The sequence below is a fragment of the Bubalus bubalis genome, chromosome 8 (assembly GCF_019923935.1).
Source record: "Bubalus bubalis isolate 160015118507 breed Murrah chromosome 8, NDDB_SH_1, whole genome shotgun sequence".
Lineage (NCBI taxonomy): Eukaryota > Metazoa > Chordata > Mammalia > Artiodactyla > Bovidae > Bubalus > Bubalus bubalis.
In genome coordinates, this window is record NC_059164.1 from 27,528,428 (window position 1) to 27,552,106 (window position 23,679).

Below are 23,679 nucleotides of genomic sequence, written 5' to 3' on the forward strand. Positions count from 1 at the left end.
AGTTGTTTGTTACACATTTTTGCTCTTTTCTTCTTAGACTTCTTTTAACACATTTCCTCAGGATATCACGTACTTTTCCGGTCAAAATTTGAGACTATCCTGTTTCCCTCTTTTAGACCCATGCTGGCTCACCCACATGCATTAACTTAGAGGATCTTTAAAAGTAAGTTGCCACACCCACCAACCGCTACCTCAAGAGAACTATTCTCAAGTCTCTCTACATTTTTTCTCATAAAAGTATTGTCTCGTTTTATTTCTTTATCTCTGCAGGTTTCAAAATGTAGTATCTGTAATACCTACCTGGAGTTATGATTATGTTCTGTGGATATGATGTTATTCAGATTCTCCTTTGAGGTGGCTCTTGGGACCACTGTCTCCAGAACCATTATCTTCAGTCAAAATTCACTAGGGAGAACATGAGAAATTTCTTTCAGTTCATTACAAGGTATAGTTACAATATGGTAGACACATTGAAGATAGCAGAAGTGATTGCATACTAACAGTTTTAAGATTCTAGAGAAGAAATAGTCAAATAGTCTTTTAAGTTTGTCTTTATTGTTCTGAATTTATTATTAAATTAAACTTACTGTGAATTTATCTGCATTTTATAGTTAAAACAAGGCTTGTAGGATTTGTTTGAGATCCAACCAGTCCATTCTAAAGGAGATCAGCCCTGGGTGCTCTTTGGAAGGAATGATGCTAAAACTGAAACTCTATTACTTTGGCCACCTCATGCGAAGAGCTGACTCATTGGAAAAGACTCTGATGCTGGGAGGGATTGGGGGCAGGAGTAGGCGAGGACAGAGGATGAGATGGCTGGATGGCATCACCGACTCGATGGACGTGAATCTGAGTGAACTCCGGGAGTTGGTGATGGACAGGGAGGCCTGGCGTGCTGCGATTCATAGGGTAGCAAAGAGTCGGACACGACTGAGCGACTGAACTGAACTGAACACGAGCTCACCGGCTTCTTTCGCGACTCAGCAGTCAAGAATTCGCCTGCAATGCAGGAGCCGCAAGAGACACAAGTCTGTCTCTGGATTGGGAAAAGCCCCTAGAGGAAGGGATGGCAATCCACTCCATTCTTGCCTGGAGAATCCCATGCAAAGAGGAGCCTGGTGGGCCAGAGTCCATAGGGTCGCAAAGAGTCGGATACGACTGAAGCGACTTAACACGCAGGCTCGCAACACTAGCTCAGAATCTGGTGACTCTGATCTTGTTTGGATATCAGATTTGGAGCTGGCATGCTATGGAAATCAAAAACTGTGTTTGGGGGAAACAGCTCACAGAGAAACTGTGAGCTGGTTCAGTGCTGCCTCGGAATTAATATAGTAAACCTCATTTAAAGCAATGCAATACCACCATTGTTAGCCATTGTCAATTTGCTTTCTCTCATCTAAGTATAAACATCCCAAACACAAACAATATGGTAATAGAGTGGGCCTCTGGGTTTAGCCTTTTTCAGAGTTCCACACTGGGCCTTTTCTCTTGCTTATTTTGTTTTCATCTTCTTGCCATAGTTTATTCATTGACCCTCAGATCTCATAATAATCTCCTCTTCAAAAAGCCATGGCTCTATCCTAACTGTTGCTATAATATTAAGCTTAAAAAGGGGCCACTTGGAGATACAGGCCACAGCTGCTTGCGGACCGGCTGCCGGTTTGGCCGCACTGCGCATGCTCTCTTCCTGGAGCTCATCTAGCCCTTGATAAGAGCAGCGGTCTCTCCCACACACCCATGCTCCCGCGTGAAGGGCTCTTAGTCCGCCCGGATGCTGGGCTCCTGCAGTACAGGTAGGCAAGTGGCTGCAGGTACGGGCGGGAGTCGGGTAGAATGCCGGTCCACCTGACTGGCTGTTGGTTGACCCGGACAGGTCTCCAGTGGCCTTCTTGGGGATTAAGGAGTTTCCAAATAGGGCCCTCTGGGACCTCCCTTGTCACCTGGCTTGCTCTGGGCGCTGAGTGGCTGACTGGGTCAGCCCCACCGGTTTGCCCCTTGGTTTTGGCCTCAGTCTCCAGAGTGGCTTTGGGGTTGGTAGTGCTGGGATTGAGGCAGGCTGGGAAGGCCTTTCCTTATAGTCCAACTCTCACATCCATACATGACTACTGGAAAAACCATAGCTTTGACTAGATGGACCTTTGTTGGCAAAGAAATGTCTCTGCTTTTACTGTGCTGGCTAGGTTGGTCATAACTTTTCTTCCAAGGAGCAAGCGTCTTTTGATTTCATGGCTGCAGTCACCATCTGCTGAGCCCCAAAGAATTGATGCTTTTGAATTGTGGTGTTGGAGAAGCCTCTTGAGAATCCCTTGGACTGCAAGGAAATCCAACCAATCTGTCCTAAAGGAGATCAGTCCTGAGTGTTCATTGGAAGGACTGATGTTGAAGCTGAAACTCCAATACTTTGGCCACCTGATGCGAAGAGCTGACTCATTTGAAAAGAGCCTGATGCTGGGAAAAATTGAAGGCAGAAGGAGAAGGGGATAACAGAGGATGAGATGGTTGGATGGTACCACTGACTCAATAGACATGAGTGTGGGTAAACTCGGGGAGTGGGTGATGGACAGGGAGGCCTGGCGTGCTGCAGTCCATGGGGTTGCAGAGAGTTGGACATGACTGAGGACTGGACTGAACTGAACTGGAAGGCCTAGGCCTTCCATTAGTGGGGCCTGCTGGTGGGGCATGCAATTGGCAACATTTTGAGGGCTACCATATGCACATGCTGGGTGGGGTGGGCAGCGGGAGCGCATGGTGGGACTTGAGGTTGTCAGCCGGTCGTGACCAGGAACCCCAAAGCTCTCCATGTCCTCAGCTGGGGGTCCATGGTGCTGGGAGCAACAGGCACTGACAGGGTCTGAGTCGGGTGGAGTGGCTGTAGTATTACCTCTGCTGTCTGTTCTACCCACAGGGATCTATTTCAGACCAAACATTTCTTTTAGTATGTCTCGGGCCAGACAAAGACAGTTTTACTTCTTATCATGAATACCCAGAGGGAGTCACTCCTTTGTCCAATAAGATGTGGTTATGGTTAATATCTGACTAAAGCAGTGGTTTACTTGTATTATCTCAGTAAAATATTGGCCTGGAATGTTTCATTTCACAGTTTTCTAAGGAGAACAGGTTGATTTTGATGAATGTTGTAATCATTGTGGGATAAAGTTTTACATTTTACATCCTAAAATATGTTACCTTTAGGATTTTAATTTAAAGTTATGAAGAACTAAAGTTCATGGCTTGCTATTACAGTTCTGAAGAAATCAACTGAGTTTATTTTTTCAGATACAGTAATTACACTGGCCTTTAGAAGTACACAGGGCCTCTCTTTAGTCCTCCTCTTATTTCATACCCTATGAGAAGTAATATCTGGTGCAGCGGTTCTAGGACATTTTATTGGATTATTGTCCCAGTGGGTAAAACTTGCACAGGTGGATCTTCTGCTCATCTGGGTATCTTCTTTTCTTATTTCTCTTTATTAGCTTATATGAAAGTTAAGAGAGTGCTGGAGTCCTCACATGTCAACAGCTCTCTGATCTCCCTCTCCTTCCTGACTCTCTTGTTTTACCCCTCTGGTATTGGAGTGAGGGGATGGCGTACTTTAGACAAGCCTTGATAAACAGAGATAGGAAAAAATGCAAAGCTTGGTCTTAAATTTAGGACAACCATTCTCATTTGACCTGTAGAACACCTATCTCAGAATGACCTCTTGGCTAAAAGGTAGATTCTTAGACCATTCTTAGAATTATGGAATCAGAATATCTGAGGGTAGTAGACTGAGGGTACCCTATCCAGGATACTGTATATGCTAAATATTTTGATTCATGGTTTAAGTCTGGCTGTGTATTAGAATTATCTGTTAATTGGAAAATTCTTGATAGTGGTATAATAGTACAGAAAAACTAAATCAGCATTTAAGTTGAATTCCCCAAGTGACTCTAGTGTGCAATTACAGTAGAGACTTATTAATTAGGAGAGTGATGTTGCCTAAATAGTGAACGTTTACTTTGATTTTCCTTTCTTTCTAACCTTATAGTATGTGGTTTAAACAAAGTTAGATTCCATAGAATCAAAGATGAAAGATGTGTTACTCTATTAGCCTGTGAAACTTTGTTTTATATAAATTATAAAAATAAAAACATGGTGATATTGAAGTTGGATAAATTTTATACTAAAAAATGGAATAGATTTTTAAACATATTTCACCAAAGATTGCTCCCTGAGCTTTGAAAGATAGTGATTAAAGTATCACTTTTATTGAAAAGAAAAATCTTTTCCATCCATCTTATCTATATTGTGGAAATTCATATTGTGGCAAGTGATGGAAATCTGATGTGTATAGGTCTGATTACTGCAGCTGATGTTGAGTGTTTTCTTAGCACCCTTATGTTGTCAGGATATGGTCAACGCTGAGAACTGTGTTCTAAGTTTGTGTATAAGTGATCTCCTAAATCACTTCCTGAGGTTTTGAGATATGGTGCATCATTTCTTTTTTTTCCCTATTCTTTTTTTTTTTTAATTAAAGGATAATTACTTTACAATATTATGATGGTTTCCACCATACATCATCATGAATTGGCCCTAGGTATACATATGTCTCATCCGTCCTGAACCCTCCTCCCACCTCTCTCCCCACTCCACCCCCTCTAGGCTGTCACAGAGCACTGGCTTTGGGTTCCCTGTCATACAGCAAACTCCCACTGGTTATCTATTTTCCATATGGTAATATATATGTTTCAGTGCTTTTCTGTCAAATCATTCCACCCTCTCCTTCCCCCAACGGTGTCTACAAATTTGTTCTTTATGTCTGTATCTCCTTTGCTGCCCTGCAAGTAGGATCATCTATACTATCTTTCTAGATTCCATATATATATATATATACATATATATATATACCTTAATATAAATGTTTGTCTTTCTTTTTCTGACTTACTTCCCTCTGCTCTAGGTTCATCCATCTCATTAGAACTGACTCAAATGCATTTCTCTTTATAGCTGAGTAATATTCCATTGGGCTTCCCTGGTGGCTCAAATGGTAAAGAATCTGCCTGCAATGTAGGAGTCCTGGGTTCAATCCCTGGGTCAGAAAGAAATGGAGAAGGAAATATCTACCCATTCCAGCATTCTTGCCTGGAGGATTCCATGGACAGAGGAGCCTGGCAGGCCACAGTCCATGGGGTCGCAAAGAGTCAGTCATGACTGAGCAATAAACACTTTCATTTCACTTTCACTTTTAATATTCCATTACTTATATGTACCAAAACTTCCTTATCGATTCATCTGTCGATGGACAGGTCTCTTCCATGTCCTAGCTATTGTAAATAGTGCTGCAATGAACATTGGGGTACACTGTCTTTTTCAGTTATGGTTTCCTCAGTGTATTGGTACATTATTTCTTAATGGCTTCTAGCTTCAGTCGTCTCTCACACAGATATGCACATGCACACACATCCACACACAGTGTGCTGAAGAATGTATTGAACTATACAGTTACTGAATTGTCTTTTATGAATTTTAACTCTATGGTGGTAATTTCATTGAACCAGAGTATTCATTTCATTGAACCTGAGTATTCATTTCATTGACGTGTTATAGCTTTTTGGCTTTGAAAACAATAATGATAATTTAGACAGTTTAGAGGGAAAATTGATAGTCATTTCTATAATACAGTTTTTTGAACAAGTGGCTAAAACCAAATCTGAAATTATAGCACATATATTTTCTTCATTACAGAGCTTAATTTCCTAAGAATGTTTTCTATAAATGGAAGGGGAAATGTATATCACTCTTATCATCCTGCCTTTACTGATAAATAATGATAGTCATGAAAATGTTAATTTGACTACTAATCTTTTTATTGCCATTAATCTATTAAATGCTTAAACAGGCTAGGATAGAAATCAATAGATAGGTATGGTTTTTATAATCAAAATGCTAAGCTTAATTAAAATTATATGGGCTGAAGTGCTAAATGTAGTCAGAAATTATTTGCATAATACAGAAAATATTACAAATTCTATTAAAAATTTAGTAACTCTGGAAAAGGTCTTCCTATCATACTTTTAAATCCTTGTTTTAGTGGATCACACATACTGAGCATGCCTTTAAAAATGTCTTGGTTACATTTATCTTCAGTATATAACCTAATGCAATTCTTATCCTGCACTGTGACGAAATTTAATGTTGATTCTATTATTTTTAAAGCTTGGAAAGCATCTCTATGTGGTGAGCAATGAAGTGTAGGAACAGTGGTTTTAGTAAATAGACTAAAAAATATGAAAACCACATAACCGAAGTAGTTACATAATACTAAATAAACTTTCTGAAATGTATTTTTTCAGGCTATATTCAGTCCCCAAAGCATGGAATCAGCAGTTTTCTCATGGATTATTTTTTGATGGTTTAATATCCTGGTCCTTACGTGACTGAAATTATAGTTGGAGTTTGTTGGAATTGACATTTCTGTGAAAGTCCTTTCCTTTTCTAGTCAATGAGTATTGTTTTTGATTAGTATGATGGTCTTTAACCTATTTGCATGTTAAGGAGATCATTATTATTGATGTTGAAAAATCAAAGTAATTGCATTTTTAGACACATAGGAGAAGATTAATTAGTATTTTTTGACAGTGATATCATTGTTTCTCATAAAACATGAGATCAATGTTATTATGACATTATTCATTTAGGCAGTGTTAGATGTTGTCTTAACAATAATGAGGTGCTCTTGGTAGAGAATGAAAGTATGGATACCAGTGGAAAGGGGAGGTTGGGAACAATTGAGAGATTGGGATTGACACATTTGTACTATTGATACTACGTTTAAACTAGATAATTAATGAGAACCTGCTGTATAGCACAATTAACTCTAGCCAGTGCTCTGTGGTGACCAAAATGGGGAGGAAGTCCAAAAAGAAGGGATGTGTGTGTATCTGATTCACTTTTCTGTACAGCAGAAACAAACTACTACATAGCACAGGGAACTCTACTCAGTATTCTGTACTAACCTCTGTGGGAAAAGGATCTGGAAAGGAATGAGTATATGTATAACTGAACCATTTAGCTGTACACCTAAAGCTAATGCAGCATTGTCAATCAGCTATGCTGCTGCTGCTGCTAAGTCGCTTCAGTCGTGTCCGACTCTGTGCGACTCCATAGACGGCAGCCCACCAGGCTCCCCTGTCCCTGGGATTCTCCAGGCAAGAACACTGGAGTGGGTTGCCATTTCCTTCTCCAATGCAGGAAAGTGAAAAGTGAAAGTGATGTCGCTCAGTTGTGTCTGACTCCTCGAGACCCCATGGACTGCAGCCCACCAGGCTCCTCCGTCCACGGGATTTTCCAGGCAAGAGTACTGGAGTGGGGTGCCATTGCCTTCTCCAGTCAATCAGCTATACTCCAATATAAAATAAAAATTAAATTTAAAAAATGAGATTCTTTCTAACTTTTAATTATTTGGTGGGGGCCATTCTTGATAGGCTATAATGATTAGTCCTTTTTCTAAGGAGTATAATAGATTTCTAAGCAGTGCATTTTTTTATCTGAAGGTTTAGGTTGCTTACCTAAATTCACATTATAAGGTTAAAATATGGTTTTATTTTGGTTTAACTTGTGCTCATTTATGCTACTTGAATCCTTGACTAGCAGTTTGCAAGGAGTAAACAAATAAACCATTTTCCCCTCCAAGTATTCATATTTGAGCATAACTGCTTACTTGTAAAAATTGGTATAATTTTCAGTATTACATTGACCTTTTCAAGCATATTTGTTTTGTATAAAGACTAACTTGTCAGTTTTACTCTCAATTCTTTTTTGGGGGGTGACATATCTACCTCTTTATCTTCATTCTTCTCTTTAGTTGAGATGTAGAAATTAAATCACCTTTAAGTGGAATAAATACTATAATCAATCTAGTAAGACTTCTCAGAATTTTCCAACAAAAATTTTGGATCTTAATAAGTAAGTCATATTTCATTACCATCCGGAATTTCAAGTTTAAGTACTTCATCTGTCTCTTGAACTTGAAATTGCTTTCAATTCTTAATTTTATTTAAATTTTAATAATTGTTTTCAGGATTTTTATACTACTTGCTCTCTCCTTGTCTTTGCTAGTTGTATGCTCTAGAGTATATAAAATCAATGTAATGCAAGCCATATTTATACCTATAACAGTTTGAGTCCAAACAGGAGATAAAAATCACATGATGATTTAAGCAGGGAAAGTTTAATATAAATAATTGTCAAGCTAAGAAATGAGAGTAAATATGAAGGTATAAAGAGAACTTTAAAAGGTATCTTTTCACTTTCATGCACTGGAGAAGGAAATGGCAACCCACTCCAGTGTTCTTGCCTGGAGAATCCCAGGGATGGGGGAGCCTGGTGGGCTGCCCTCTATGGAGTCGCACAGAGTCAGACATGACTGAAGCGACTTAGCAGCAGCAGCAGCAGCAGAGCTGAGTGAGAGTACTCAGGAAGGATAACCTTGGAAGGGGGGCCCTATTCCAAGAGTGAGTTTCAGATTCCTCTGGAGCTGTGTGGTTTCAGCCCACTGGATGGCCCCAAGTTTCCTGGGTTGCCTGGGTCAGAGATGGTCCAGTGTTCCTGAGCAGCAAGAAACAATCCTTGGAAGTGTGATGGAGCCACGGTTGGTAGGCAGATACTCAGAAAGGGTTGAGGCGGTCTTACGGTTGTGAGACCGGAAACATGCACTGCCTCTCTCCGAAAGGAGGGGCTTCCACCCATGGTTCAGCGGTCAAGAATCCGCCTGCAATGCAGGAGACCTGGGTTCATACCTGGATGGGGAAGATCCCCTGGAGGAGAGCAGGGACAACTCACTCCAGTCTTCTTACCTGGAGAATCCCAAGAACAGAGAAGCCTGGTGGACTGAGTCCATAGGGTCTCAAAGAGTCAGATACGGCTGAAGTGACTTAGCACCCACGCACGCACAATCTGAAGGGAAGATTGCTAGGCCGGGGGTGGGGCTGTGAGTTTGTTCAGGGACTGTGCTCTGAATATCTGGCTAGAACAGAGTGCCACCAGATGTCCTCAAACATCCACATTGCTGATGACTGTTCATGGACTTTAGCCCTCCAGGCTCTTCTGTCCATGAGTTCTCCAGGCAAGAATACTGGAGTGGGTTGCCATTTCCTTCTCCAGAGGATGTTGCCAACCCAGGGATGGAGCCTGGGTCTCCTGTAGCCCCTTACTGTTCAGCGAGAGCAAGATGAAAACCAAAATCTCAGCAGTCAGAATCAAGACGCAGAGTTTCCTGCAGTGTCCAACACCCTCAACTTAAAAGTATGTGGACAGGAAAGACAAAATGCTCTAAAGGTCCAGTCCAGTATCACAGAGCAAGTACTGAGAGTGAATTTGGAGCTCAGAAGCATTAAGCTGATAAATGACACCTAGCCACATATATAAAGAAAGGTGAAATTAGTTTAATGTATTGAATGTGATATATCAAAATATTACCATTTTAACAGTTAATATAAAAATTAATGAACTTTTATATTTAGTGCTAAGTATTCAAAATCTAATGTATATTTTGCACTTACAGGACATCTCAATTTGGGTACTAAATTTTCATGGAATGAATTTGATCCATATCTAACTTTCATAAAATCTACAGTTGAAAAAGAATTCATATAACCAAATTGTTCCAGATATACTTATGTTTTCAAAAAAGCTTGAGAACCCCAAATCATTTTCCTTTAACATTCACATTTGTGAAACTCATCTGTTTTAGAGAAGTTGATATGAACACACATGGGTTTCAAACCCATGTCTAAGTTCACTAATTGTGTTAACTCAGTATTTTCAATATTGAATTCAAAAGAGTATTACAAAATTGAAAATTATCTCTAAGTTTATCACTATCAACAAAATGTTCTTCAAATTTTCTTATAGATATGCAGCCAATTTACATAATACTGTCAAAACGATTTAAAATTTTCTGCATTTAGAAAACTGTATAAAAGCATTGTTAGTGATTGAATTATTCAGTTTCAGTTTTCAAATACTCTCATACTTGTCTAGTTAGATCATGAATAAGGTTTTCCTTTCCTTGGTAATTCAACTCTAATTCATTCATATACAGTGTGATATGGATTATAATTTGATAAGCAAGAAACCCACTAGACGTTTAAAGATACTGTACTAACTTGAATTTAAGAAACAGAGTCATCTTGTAATGAAAAGAGTTCTCTGGATCTTCAGCCTTCCGTAGACTTGAATCAGACAGAAAGTTCTTCAGCTCTAAACACAAGCCAGAAGGCAGAGCCAATGGTCATGGAAAATCACTCTCAGTCAACTGGTCTCACTTTTATCAAGGCATTGGAAATATGCTATTAGCTGTATTTTAGAATTGTAATAGATCTGGGACTTCCATGAGCTTTTCTTTCCCCTTTCCCCCTTTCTTTCCTCAATTTTTTTTATTGTGATGCAATGCACATAACATAAAAATTACCATCTTAACCACTTAAAATATACAGTCTCGTGGTATGTTCCCATTTCTGTGCACCCATCACCAATACCTCCAGAAGTCTTTGCATCTTGCAGAACTAAAGCTCTATACCTGTTAAACAATAATCCTTTATTCCATTCCACCAACAAGCTCATGGTAACTACTATTGTACTTTGTGTCTCTATGATTTTGACTACTCAAAGTACTTCATGTAAGTGGAACTGTATAGCATTTGTCTTTTGTGACTGGTTCATTTCACTTCACTTGATGTTCTCAAGGTCCACCCATATTTTAGCATATATAATAATTTTCTTCCCATATAGGAAGGCTGAATAATATTCCATTGTATGTATATACCACATTTTATTTACTCATTGGCCTACCAATGAATACTTGGGTTGTTTCCATGTTTAAGCTATTGTGCATAATGCTGCTATGAACATGCATGTATGGCTATCTCCTCAATTTCTTGCTTTCAATTCTTTTGAGTACATGCACAGAAGTGGAATTGCTGAATCAAAGGGTAATTCAATTTTTGTTTTTTGAAGAACCACCATATGGTTTTATGCAGCTATTCTATTTTCTATTCCCACCAGCTGTGTATAGGGATTCCAATTTTTTGACATCCTTAACAATACTTGTTATCTTCAGTATTTATGATAGTAGCCATCCTAACACATATGAGGTGATATCTCATTGTAGTTTTGATTTGTATTTTCCTAATGATTAGTGATGTTCAGTATCTTAAATGTGCTTATTCACCATTTGTATATCTTTAGTGACATGTCTGTTGAACTCCTTTGTCTATTTTCAAATTGACTTTTTTGTTTGTGCTTTGAGTTTTAGGAGTTCTCTGTATATACTCTGGGTGTTAATAAATTATCAGATATGTAATTTTCAAATATTTTATCCTATTCTGTGAATTTCATTTTTAAGCTGCTGATAGTTTCTTTTGAAGTGCACTATTTTAAAATTTTCACGAAGTCCAGTTGGTCCATTTTCTCTTTTGCTCTCTGTGCCTTTGGTGTCAAATCCAAAAAATCATTGCCTAATCCAATGCCATGAAGCTTGCCTTGTGTTTTCTTCTAAGAGTTTTGTAGGTCCGGGGTATGCAATAATGGGCAGAAACACTGCAAAAATGACCACCCACCTCTTTGCATCTCTTAGATTAGAAGCAGTAATCAGTGATCAGAGCACAGATCCCCAATATTTGCAGGAAAAGGTCCTTTTTTACCCACTGTGGTTCCTGCGAACTGTGTCCAAGCTGCTTCTGGAAAGTCTGCATGGCTGTCGGCTATGGAGCTCAGGAGTAGGATTGGGTAAGTGTGGGTAGCTGCTATTATGCTAAGAGCTGAAACCAATCCAAATTAACTACAATTTACCCTCCAGCCCTTCTCCTAGGAGTTACAAACCTTCACTAGACTCTGGAGTTTCAGAATAGTTATGTCAGACAGATTCTACTGGTGCAATTGTTGCCTAGATAAGGAGACAGATTTCTTGTGCTTCCTACCCACCATCTTTTCTAAGTTAATATGATTTCTTATTGATTTCATATAATCATATAATATGATTTCAAGTGGTCATTTGGACTTAGGTCTACATTTAAAATATGTTTTAAAGCATCCATTAACTTGAGCTAGAGAGGTGAATAAATCATGGAAGACTAGCAGGTGCTTTTGATTCCCTATTAGAAACAATTACTCTAACACAGCTAGTTTTATGTACAATGATCTAATAGTTTTATTTGCCCAACATGACATTTAATCAATAGCTAGTTGTCTATATCAATCTCTAGAGTGAAATCTGTAAAATCTAGTTGTGTTTAAGTTTATAATTGACAGTAATTGGATTACATTTTATTTCATGAAGAGAGCCAAGTCAAACATAACCAGTCAGTTTATGACAAATCATTGACATTGGTCTGTGCAAAGTTTCTCTGTTTATTTATGAAAATTATTCCATTTTATCTGCAATTCCCTCACGTGTCTTCACCTTTATGGGCAGCCTTAGAGCATGTTTGAGGTGTATCCTTTTGTTTGTAATTATTCTTGTAAAAACTATATTGTTGTGTGGTTTGTTTGTTTACATAAGTTATATTGTTATATAAATCTAATTTAGTTTCTTGTTTTTTTTTTTTTCTATTGAGCATTTTTAAAAAGATCAATGTTACTCTTTTTATATCTGTTCAGAATTTTCCTGTTGCCACGCGGTAGTTTATCGTATGCATTTACGCACTTTATCCTCTTTCCCAGTGGTGAGCTAACAGATCTCCTATTTATCGCAAACATTCCTCATACTATTACCCTTATGGACTGGGACATAGATTTTATTCAGCATAAAACAGCACTGTTAATGCTACATTTGAGATAGTCTTCATTCACGTATGTAACTTTAAAGACTCATATCCTATGTTTCTCTCTGGGAATTTAAATTAAAGGCCAGAGGAAGAAACCTTTTAATCCCAAATTAAGGGGCCACTGATTTTCCCACAGACTTATTAATGAAGTGAATCAAACCATTATAGTGTGGTCTAAATTCTGTGTGAATATTGAGTATTGTTTAAACAGTCATTAAAAAATACTTATGGAAAGAAAAATTCTCCCATGGAAGTATATGAAAATTGTTGCTGTCATTATAAAGTCATTTGAAAGGAGCATTTTTTTCTTGCTATCACAGAATATTACTTTAAAGAATAATTTTAAGTACTGTGGAAAGACTGACATTTTCTTGACTATGTTCAAGACATAGTCTTGAACCTTGGTATCATTGCCAACTCATCTGGACCAAGATGAAGTTATGATCCATAAATAAAACCATCCATCAGATTTTCATACTAGCGGCTAACATAAATAAGGACCACTGGTCACCATTATGTACTCTAGGGTCTTCCCTGGTAGCTCAGTTTGTAAAGAATCTGCCTGCAATGCAGGAGATCCTGGTTTGATTCCTTGGTTGGGAAGATCTACTGGAGAAGGAAGAGGTTACCCACTTCAGTATTCTTGGGCTTCCTTGGTGGCTCAGCTGGTAAAGAATCCACCTGCAGTGTGGGAGACCTGGGCTTGATCTAGATATCTTTGCCACTTCATCTGGACTGAGTTGAATTCATGATCCATAAATAACCACCATCAGATTTTCATACTAGAGGCTACCATAAAAAAATGAACACTAGTCAACATTATGTACTCTAATTAAATTCAATTAAAATTTGAATTTCTAATGGAAAATAAATTTATTCCTATGAACATGATTGGGTGGGTGAGTGAGTGAAAGTCACTCAGTTGTGTCCGACTTTTTGCTACCCCATAGACTACACAGTCCGTGGAATTCTCCAGGCCAGAATACTGGAGTGGGTAGCCTTTCCCTTCTCCAGGGGATCTTCCCAACCCAGGGATTGAACCCAGGTCTCCTGCATTGCAGGCAGATTCTTTACTGGCTGAGCCACAGGAAAGCCCATGAACATGATTAAGCATATTGAATTTCACTGCTTTTTTACTTTTCTTCTTTTAGAAATTTGGAAAGTAATTAAAAAAAAAAAAGTTCAAGATTAAGGATTTATTTCCAGCCAGGAGCTCACAGGTTATTTGACTTTTCTCCTATTGAGAGGTAAGATCTTTTCCCCACCTCTGTGACTTCTTTGATTAATGGAATATGACAGTGTGATCTTGTGTCTGTTTCCAAGCCTAGCTTTTAAGTAACTGGCTGTTTCCAATGATAATTTCTTGGAATGTTCATTGTGAGGGCAGCCAGCTTCCATGTAAAAAGAAGACTAATTGTGTTGTGAGCCTTACTTAGAAGCCTAGGTGACCACATGGAGAGCACAGTGAATATTTGTTCCAGCTGCATTAACACAGGCATCAGAAACATGGGTGAAGAAGTCTTCAGATGCTCTGACCGTAATCCAGTGTGTGTGTGTGTGTGTGTGTGTGTTTATTTATGTATATGTATGTGTGTTCAGTCGCTCAGTTTTGTCTGACTCTGCGTGACCCTATGCACTGTAGCCCACCGGGCTCCTCTGTCTATGGGATTCTCCAGGCAAGAACACTGGAATGGGTTGCCATGCCCTCCTCCAAGGGATCTTCCTCATTCAGGGATTGATCCCTTGTCTCTTTTTTACCACTAGTGCCATCTGGGAAGCCACAAATAGTGTCAAATAAAAAAGTATTTTAGGCCATTACATTTTTGAGCTGATTGATATGCAGCATTAGACAATCGGAATACTTGATCTCCAAATTGTTTCTCAGGCTTGTGGGATGTTATGGCAATTGTGTGAAAATCAAATGTTCAATGGGATCATGTGTGCCCTCTCTTTACTAAAATAATTTATAAATATCTATGATAATTAGGATAAGAAACAGGAAATAATGAATAGTTTCTGAATAGTAAGGATGGACAAAGCTTGAAACTTATTATTGCAGTGATCTGTTGGTCAAAAAAGACCCAAAAGAAAAGGAGACAAATGTGTTTGCAGTTGCAGATAAATTTGATGAACCTGAAAATGATTTAATTCTTAAAATGTTAAAGAGTGTATTTCCCAGAAATTCTTTCATCACCCTCCAGAGCATGTTCAGCATTTCTCTGTGGGACTCTATAGTAAAGTTTTTATTTTGTGAGACAAATTTTTATTCCTTTCTCTTTTGGGGACTATGTGTATGTTGTCAGAATATGAGAAATTTTAACCCAGCCTGTTTGTATATTTTCAAATGACTGAATTTATTTTTGCAGTAATTGTGGTATTGATTCCCATTGCAAAACATGGATGTTCCCTTAACACACATTAAGGCCATGTCACACTCTGTAGTATTCCAAAAAGGAAGGTGAACTGTTTTCAAAGGTAATAAATAGCTTTAACCACAAAGGATGTAAACACCTCATGAAACAAAAAGTCTCTAGTCATGTGAATAACTTGTGGCTAAATATTTCAATAGGATCAGCCTTTGTTTCTTTGATCTTTATGTTTTTACTTTTGAATGTCCACACCTGGCATCTGCAGTAAAATACACAGCATCTGGATTGCAGAATGCAAATAACATCCACTCAGGCAAAACTTCAAGACTAGCTGCTGTGGTATCTGCCTGAGAAATAAATTGATTTGGACTGGAGTGGACACATTATGATTTGAGGGGTCAACTTCCAACAATTTTTGGATGGACCCATTATGTCTCCCCTCTTGGTATTGAATAAAATCTTTTACTCTTCTGAATATCAGTTTAGCACTAAATAATATTAATCTAATATATTTAGTAAGACTGATCAGTTTTGCTTAAATTTCTGGGTATATTTTCCGCTTTAAACAGATTTCTAAAACTCAAGAGAGCATCGTTTATTGGCAAGCTTCTTAAGCATTTCCCTTATTTATTGTTTGCAAGTTTTAGGTACCTTGGAAAAATGTAAAAATTTGAGACAAGCCAACAGATTTTTTTCCCAACTGTATACAATTATGACCATTCCCCCCCAAAGTTTAATGAGTAGGGTTAGAAAAGGGTAGGGACTGGCAAAAAAAGAAAAACAGAGGAAAGCTAATATTAATTGTTGAGTATAATTGAGCAGTATGCCTTAGAGGTAAAATGTTACTGGACAGGTTTTATGTTAAATAGACAACATTGTGACTTAGTGCTTCTGGAAAACTTTTAGATCATGTTCTCTTTAAATGGATTGTTAAGCTTGTTTTTATACATAATAAAAGTGATTTTAGGTTACTCAAGCAATTTATAGCAATAACTTTAAGGTCTGTTTTACTAAAAACTATTTGGTTATTATGCCTTAACATATGACTGATACAGTTGGGTTATGAATTTTTATTTCTATTCTTACCTGGCCATTGTTTAAAGAAGGTATGTTAAGAAAGTATTATATTCAAAGTGAATAATATGATATACAATTAAAAACTATTCACTCAGATAGTGCTTTAGGTCTTGTTAACTTACCCCCATCCCTATTCATCTAAATATCCAGATGTTTGATGTTACATGTGATTGTATGAAAGCTCTGATCTGAAATCCTATGGCTTACTGGATTACCCTTTACCCACATGGTTTAAATTAATAATAAAAAAATGAACCAGGGCAATCTTGCAACAAAAGAACAAGACTTTATTGTATAACGGAATTGCAGATGTGGAAAGGTGCTCATAATAAAGACAGAATATTTCTGTTTCATAGAGCATCTGGAATGCTACAGGATCTCGGAGTTATCAGGAGCTAATGTTAGACAGCCTTGGTTTGTGATTAATTTAATATTCAGAGAAACTTTTTTTAAAGCCTTGTGCCATTCATCATCATAATGTCATTTTTGCAATCCTAAAATGATTTACAAAGTCAACTCCCCCCCTAATTTCTAAAACAATATTAAGACATCAAAAAGTTTCAGATACAAACTTCAAAGAGCAGCCAAATCAGAGATTTCTGCCTAAGACAGTTTAGATCATTTAATATCCTCTGGTTTTCCTAGGATTAGATTACAGCCTATAGAATTCTTGGAATCTGGCTAAGGAAGTATTATATAATATAGCATGGCAATTTTGGGGAGGCTGGTGAAGGCGTACGCAGAGAAGAAGATGCTATCTTTTCAATTTATCAACCTTTCAGCAAATGCTTGTGAAATGTTAGGGGTAAGTGAAGCTATCCAGTGTGAATAGCAAGCTCTGATAACTGGAGAAATGTTTGTGTGTAAGCTCAAGCCAACCTTCATTTGGAGACTCTTAATTTTCTGCTTTACAGTCATCACATTACAAGGAAGTTTAGGTTCAAGGAGTGAAGTTAAGGCTCATGAATGAGTATCTGTGGCAGGAACCAACAACAGGAACTCATTCTGGCACAGACACAAAGGCAGTGCTTCCAAAACCTGTGGTTTTCTAGGGACAACAGTGAGTGCTGGTTGCTTGTGGAGTTGCAGTGACGTGGCATGTTAGAGAATCACACCACACATCATTCTGGCTGCAGGAACAGTCTCCTATGTGACCACTGGGTCTCTCTGAGGAAATTTAGCATCTTCTAAAAGAGAAATATTCAGCTTGAAATTGAGCTGGTAAAAGAAAAGTTCTGTAAAACAAATGTTAATGTTCTTAACAAAAATACAAGTGATTGTTATGGGAAATAACCTGTGTGTTACAAGGAATTTCTGCCCCAAACACTTGCCTCCAGAAGGATGAGCGTGGTACAGGTTGTGAGGTGCATAAAAGCAAACTGGATCACTTTTAGGATGATACATTATATTATAAACAGTATTTTGGTGATTTCAGACTACACCTTTGGTCTAATAATCAGGTTTGCTTCTATGCCTTATTGGCAATGAATTGTACAAACCAAAGGCACTGAAGTTTGAATGATTTAGATAGAGAAACTAATGACAAAAATGGTAGAAAATTATAGGAAAATATAACAGAAAATTTATTCCCCCCAATTATAAAATGATTTAAAATGTAAATGTATATATATATATATATATATATATATATATACACACACACACACACACATATAACTCCTGGCTGCAATGTTTCGTGCACATGCACAAGAGCATCAGTACTCTTAAGCCACAAAAGCATGATTTAAAGTGATTAAAGTGTGAGATCTGCTTAAACATTCAGTGCATCTAAACCACAGTTTTAGAAAACCAGAGTTCACTTTGTAGATACATTTCAATTTGGCATAACTAAATAGATCCAAACCCTTATTAGTTCAAGCTGCATTTTATACTATTCCCAACATGTGTTGATCCTCCCAGTTTATTTTATTTGCACTTCATATTTAGATACGTGTTCCATCAGAATCTGGTTACTCTGTTTACTTTAGCATGCAGTCTTGCGTAAATTGCTCTATATCTTATTTTGGGGTTCATTTTTCCCCCTTGCATCCTCCCACACTTACAATTTCTTTGTGTGTTAAATGTCTAAAATAAAGGAAACCATAACGGCACATTCAAAATTGCAATAGTAGCCAACATTACATCAGCATCACTTTTCACGTGCTTTCTTGAGTAATTCTTTGTCTATGTTCATTTTAAAGATAAATGAACTCTTATAAAGAGGGAGTAGGTAGAGAATGATTAGAAAGCAAGATAGAGGGGTTAAAGGACCCAATAGAGGTGGTGGCTACTGACCTGTGTTTGGAGCCATGCCATACAATTTCCCTAAAAACATTAAAGTGATAACAGTGGGTAAAGAAGAAGTAGGCATATGGAACTGGATGTGGCTTGCGAGAGCTCATCAATGGCAAAATATCACACTATTGCCTTTAGGTCACACCCCCTCACTAGTTTCTTATATATCTGCTGGAATCCAGATTGTTTTATTAAAAAGTTAGTTTTCCTCTCTGTTGAGGTCATGCGCTGAAGCAGACCAAGCAGGTAGAGAAAAAGATCAATGTAAGTAAATTTGTAATTACGTATTTTAAAGCAAGACTTTTGAGATCTTGGATTTGGAACGTACTTGTTCTTTCTAAAAGGTGCAGCTTGTGCCTCAGCTCTGTCTGCCGCTGTGAGGGACTGTGAGGTCTGTGTAGCTGAAGCTAACTTCTTACATGTGAATATGAAAACGAAGAGTTATTTTCTTGATACTAACAAGTGCAGTAGAAAATTCAAGAGCATATACATATAAATATTTAGTATTATGGAGTTTATGTGAGGTATCTTCAAATCAAGGGAAAATCTAATTAAATCATATGATAATGTCACAATTTTCTGCCTGCATTTAGAGACTGTCTGTGGAGTCCTTTTTCTAGGAAAAAAAAAAAAAAAACACCAAAACTGGAGGATGTGGAACCAGATAAGATTCTAGATTCTAGAGGGAGGGAAATAAGACTGCATTTTCTTGATTCTGTCAGCTCTCATTTTGTCAGCTGTCTTCAGGCTTGGCTCCCACACAACTGAGGGCCATTGGAACACAGCTTTTAAACGAGTCATTGTTCTCCACTGCCTGATTTTTTAAAAATCTCATGTATGCTACTGAAGCAAAATGATATTAATCCCAATGATTGCATTAAGGTGGTTTCTAAGGCATTGCTGTAAGTCCTCTGAATTTACACAGATTCCCTCATAAGCATATGTCCTCAGGTATCTGAATTCTATTTATATTATGTTCCTTAGAACTGAACATTCATTTACAAGGACGTGTGTGCCAAATGCAAATATTTGATTTAAAGTTAGGATTTAGCAAGATTTTATGTATCTTGTTATACAACAGATTATTTGTGACATGGTTTGGGAACATGAGGTGGGGGTGGAAAGGTTCAAGAGGGAGGGGACATATCTGTATATATAGCTGTTCATGTTATTATATGACAGAAGCCAACACAATATTGTAAAGCAGTTATCCTCCAATTAAAAGAAAGGCAAAAAAAAAATCAACTAGGAGCCCCTTGATAAAGAACCTAGGTAATGTAATTCTGTTTGTCAGATGTTCAGCTGGTTTGTGGATATGTTGGAAATTACATGGACCAAATGAATTACACAAGCTTCTAATATAGCGAATCTCTATTTTAGGTTGGACTATTTTTTTTTTTCCAATGAGAACTGAACCATTTTTTCAAAGCAATAAAAGTATTTTATGACAAGAAAAAAATGATGGTGACAGATGAAATATGGAAAGACCATGGCACAGAGTTACCTTTCAGACTAGATATGTCTCTTTATAATTCTTCATCAAATACTAATTTTGAATAGAGACCCATATAAAATAAATTTATGGCTCTAACCAAATGGTTTTAGGTATTTCAAGTGACAGGAATGAATTTTTTGTACCTATGTGCCTTTTTGATTAAACATAAATATATATATGTATTAATACAAATGACTCAGAAGCCAATAAATCTCTCTTTAATTAAAATGAATAAATCTAAAGAGGCTAGATGACTTAAGGTTTGCTTAGATCCTTCAGTCACTTTTCACAGGAGAAAACAGAGATATTGGTATATTAATTCTCTCTGATGACACAGGTTATCCCAGAAGACCTAACGTTGAAGACTCTTTCTTTATAGGTAGTTGCTGATGTCTAGGTTTGTCTCTTGGTGTTGGGCAAATGCAGAGGCTGAACCCTGTGCGTGTTTGTGGGGAGGAAGTGCCAAAGAACACTGCACTGTGCTCTGTTTTTCTGAACAGCGTTAAAAGTCAATTTCAAAATTTCATTTTAATAATATACCGGAGGCTGAAGAAAGGTGCCGTCAGTGTAGCTGATTTGAATCCGATTACCTTAGGCATGTGCACACTGATGGAGTTACCTTCTTGACGAAGCCTCACTGATGTCCCTCTTTTGGAGCTCTCAGTTGGCTTCCACTTACAACCAGCTCATTTACGTTTTAAGAGTGATTGTCTTCCTCCTTTTTCAGGTGGCTTAGTGCTCAGTGATTACTTGAAGAGAGCACCAGGGGTATCTATACCAGTAAATTCTAGAAAAAGCTATAAGGACTTCATGAATCATAACAGTGGGGTTTTGACTTTAATCTTGGACAAAATGAAGAGTTTCTGTGTCTATTTTCATTTTCTTTACAGGATATATGTTCCAGCCTTCAAAATCCCTAGTGTACACTGCCAGTGACTTTTGAGGACCAAATTTCTATTTTAATTAAATTCTTGCTTGGAAAAATTAGAATTTTTGTTTTATGTTAATATGTCCTTAAATATGTTAAGTGGCATTATGTGCTAAACAATATTATAATTATTCTCCTCCTACTTTGCTTAACTGAATATGTGTGTGTGTAAATGTTTTTATACATTACAGTAAGTATGACTTCAAGACATTATTTTTCATTAGACAGCTTAACAGTCTTAGGGTCTACCAGACAGTGCTTCTAATAGGTTCTTTAGGCCTTTGATAAAGTTGAAAAGTAGAATGCAGTTAAATAGTAATAATAGTGCTAAGCTATTTTCCATGAGTATTTCTTCTAAGGAGGGGAAATGGAAACAGAACCTTCTGGAGAAAAGAACATCTCCATGGTAGGCAAATAAATGTTCAGTGGATGACAAACTGTCCCTGAGGAAGAAATGTAAAATAGGATAGAAGGATAGAAGGAGGATGACAAGGACCCACATTTATCCTTATGGATACTTCTATAGCTCTCTTAATTTATTTAAAATATTAAGTGTTTCCTGTGTGTTAGGCATGGTGCTCTCTGGTCAGCAACAATCACTGTCTCACTTCTTTCTTCATACACTTGATTTTTTTGTTTGCTTCTCCTCATTCTTATTTTGCTAACTTTGATACAGTACTGCTTTTATTGCTTTGCTCAACATGCTGCAGAGTGGTCATTAAGAAGTTATGTAGAAACTATGTGCAGTGGTGGGAGAGCAAGTACTTAAGTCTTGTTCCAAGCATTCTGGAGGTTAGGAAACTTGCCTTACAGGTAGATCTGAGGACTAGCAGATCTATATGGACTAACATGTCCATATAATCCATGTGTAGAGTTTCAGATAAAGTGGCAAAATCATTGACTTAGAAATAAGGATTCCTGAGCCATATAGATTTGGATATTATTGCTGTGTGGTCTTTGAAAAAGTCTTATATTTTCTGGCCTTACTTTCCTCCTCTGTAAAATGTAAAGGCTTAGTTAAATGCTTTCATTAGGGTCCCTTCCATTGTAAAATGTATTCTATTATTTTAGAATACAACCTTAGTCAGAGAGTTGAACATCTGTTCACTAACCTATTTGGTGGATTAGGAACTTACTTAAATCAGTTTATAAAATGTGCGTTAATAGTATCAGACAGGACTCCCTAAGGATATCTGTTTTATTAATTTTTAAGAATACTGGAATTGCCATGCAGTGTGAGTACCCAAAATTCCAGGACTCATTAATAGAATGTATATTTTGAAACACCATTGCGAATAGTATGTGACCATTCTCAGTATCTATAAGAAGCAAACTTTCCTGAAGCCATTTAAACTCGGTTTCTTGTTCTGAATTTCACAGAAGATAAGGAGAGTTACATGTCAATTTCTCTTATATAACAACCATCTGTTATTATTGATAGCCTCCTCACATTATTTGAATTCACACCACTGGCTTTCTTTCTCTATAATAAATAATCTTTTAAAATTTTACTTGCCAATTTAAGGGATTTTCAGTGAAGCTAAATGATCTAAAATGAATGTTTTGAGTAATTGTTACTTAGTGAACTTTGTTATATCACAGGGCATAAAACAGAAATATGATCTCCTTAATTTTGATTCTATTTTCTACATGTTCCCTAACTTCCTCCATCAATACAACTAAAGCAGCTGAAAGTTAGAAAACTGTGGTACTTGTCTTCAAATCCCTTTGCACTTAGGTAGTGGGTGTGAAAACAGAAATGTAAGAAACAGAACATGTGTGATATATGAATCAAAGTGTAGAGGCTATTTGGTGTGAAACAATGTGATCCTTGTAGCTCCTGCTAATGCATCATTCAGCAAATGCCTGAAGAAGACAGAGCTTTCAATGGCAAAAACAGTCTCCTAGAAATAAACCCTTCATTCATTCCCTGGCATGAAACTTTATTGGATGAAAACAAAGGAATATCTTTATCTTATGGACCTCATATAGATGTCTGTAATTGGATACATAACAAATACCTGGAAATGAATGTGTTCACTGTTATTACTCATTTTTATGCAAAACTAGCTGCTCTCCATTTCAGTTAAAATTCTTAACAAATCAAGGCATCACATGTATCACATGGAACCAAATAAATGTGGCTAAGTTATATTTTTAAAGGATGTAACTTAACTGATTTTGCTGACCTTGGGCTCCAAAATATAATTATAGTAATAAGGTAGAAGTCACACAGCCCCAGACATCTGAACATAAATACTTGGAAGTGTTCTCTAATCCAGAACTTATGAAGTTGATGTGCTTAATTGTTCAGAATGATGATTTGTCATTATAATGTAAATGATACAGATTTCTATTCAGTTAACCTAAATATTACTATGTACAAACTTACAGAGGAAACGTGTAATTTCATTCAGTAACTGGTGAAAATGAATGTAAGAAAAAGTATGGATAAAGTAATTGTTTAATTTGGGTCTTTCACAGGTATTTATGAACTTTTTCTGTGTGTTCCCAACTTGCTTATCTTATGCTCTGTGTGCCTGGTCGTATTTTTGTTTGTTTGTTTCAATGATGCTGTTTCCATCTGCAGAAGATTCTTTATACTACTGGAATTGCTCTAAGCTCTTAAATGTTGATTAATACCATTAGTGTGGAAGTTTTTTCCCTTCCCTCAGTAAACCCTGCAGAATATTACTCATCATTGACTTTGCT

At 37.2% G+C, this 23,679-nt stretch overlaps 1 long non-coding RNA gene across 4 annotated transcripts in view; it reads left to right on the top strand.

Moving 5' to 3' along the window:
• Window positions 1-1,649: 1,649 nt before the first annotated feature.
• Window positions 1,650-23,679, top strand: part of LOC123334672 — a 568,274-nt gene continuing 546,244 nt past the window's right edge. For 2 of the 4 annotated variants that reach the window (XR_006641308.1, XR_006641306.1), the window contains exons 1-3: window positions 1,650-1,793; window positions 11,615-11,766; window positions 13,955-14,050. This is a non-coding gene — a long non-coding RNA (uncharacterized LOC123334672). The remainder of the gene's footprint in view (window positions 1,794-11,614; window positions 11,767-13,954; window positions 14,051-23,679) is intronic. The other 2 variants (XR_006641309.1, XR_006641307.1) reach the window with 2 other exon arrangements.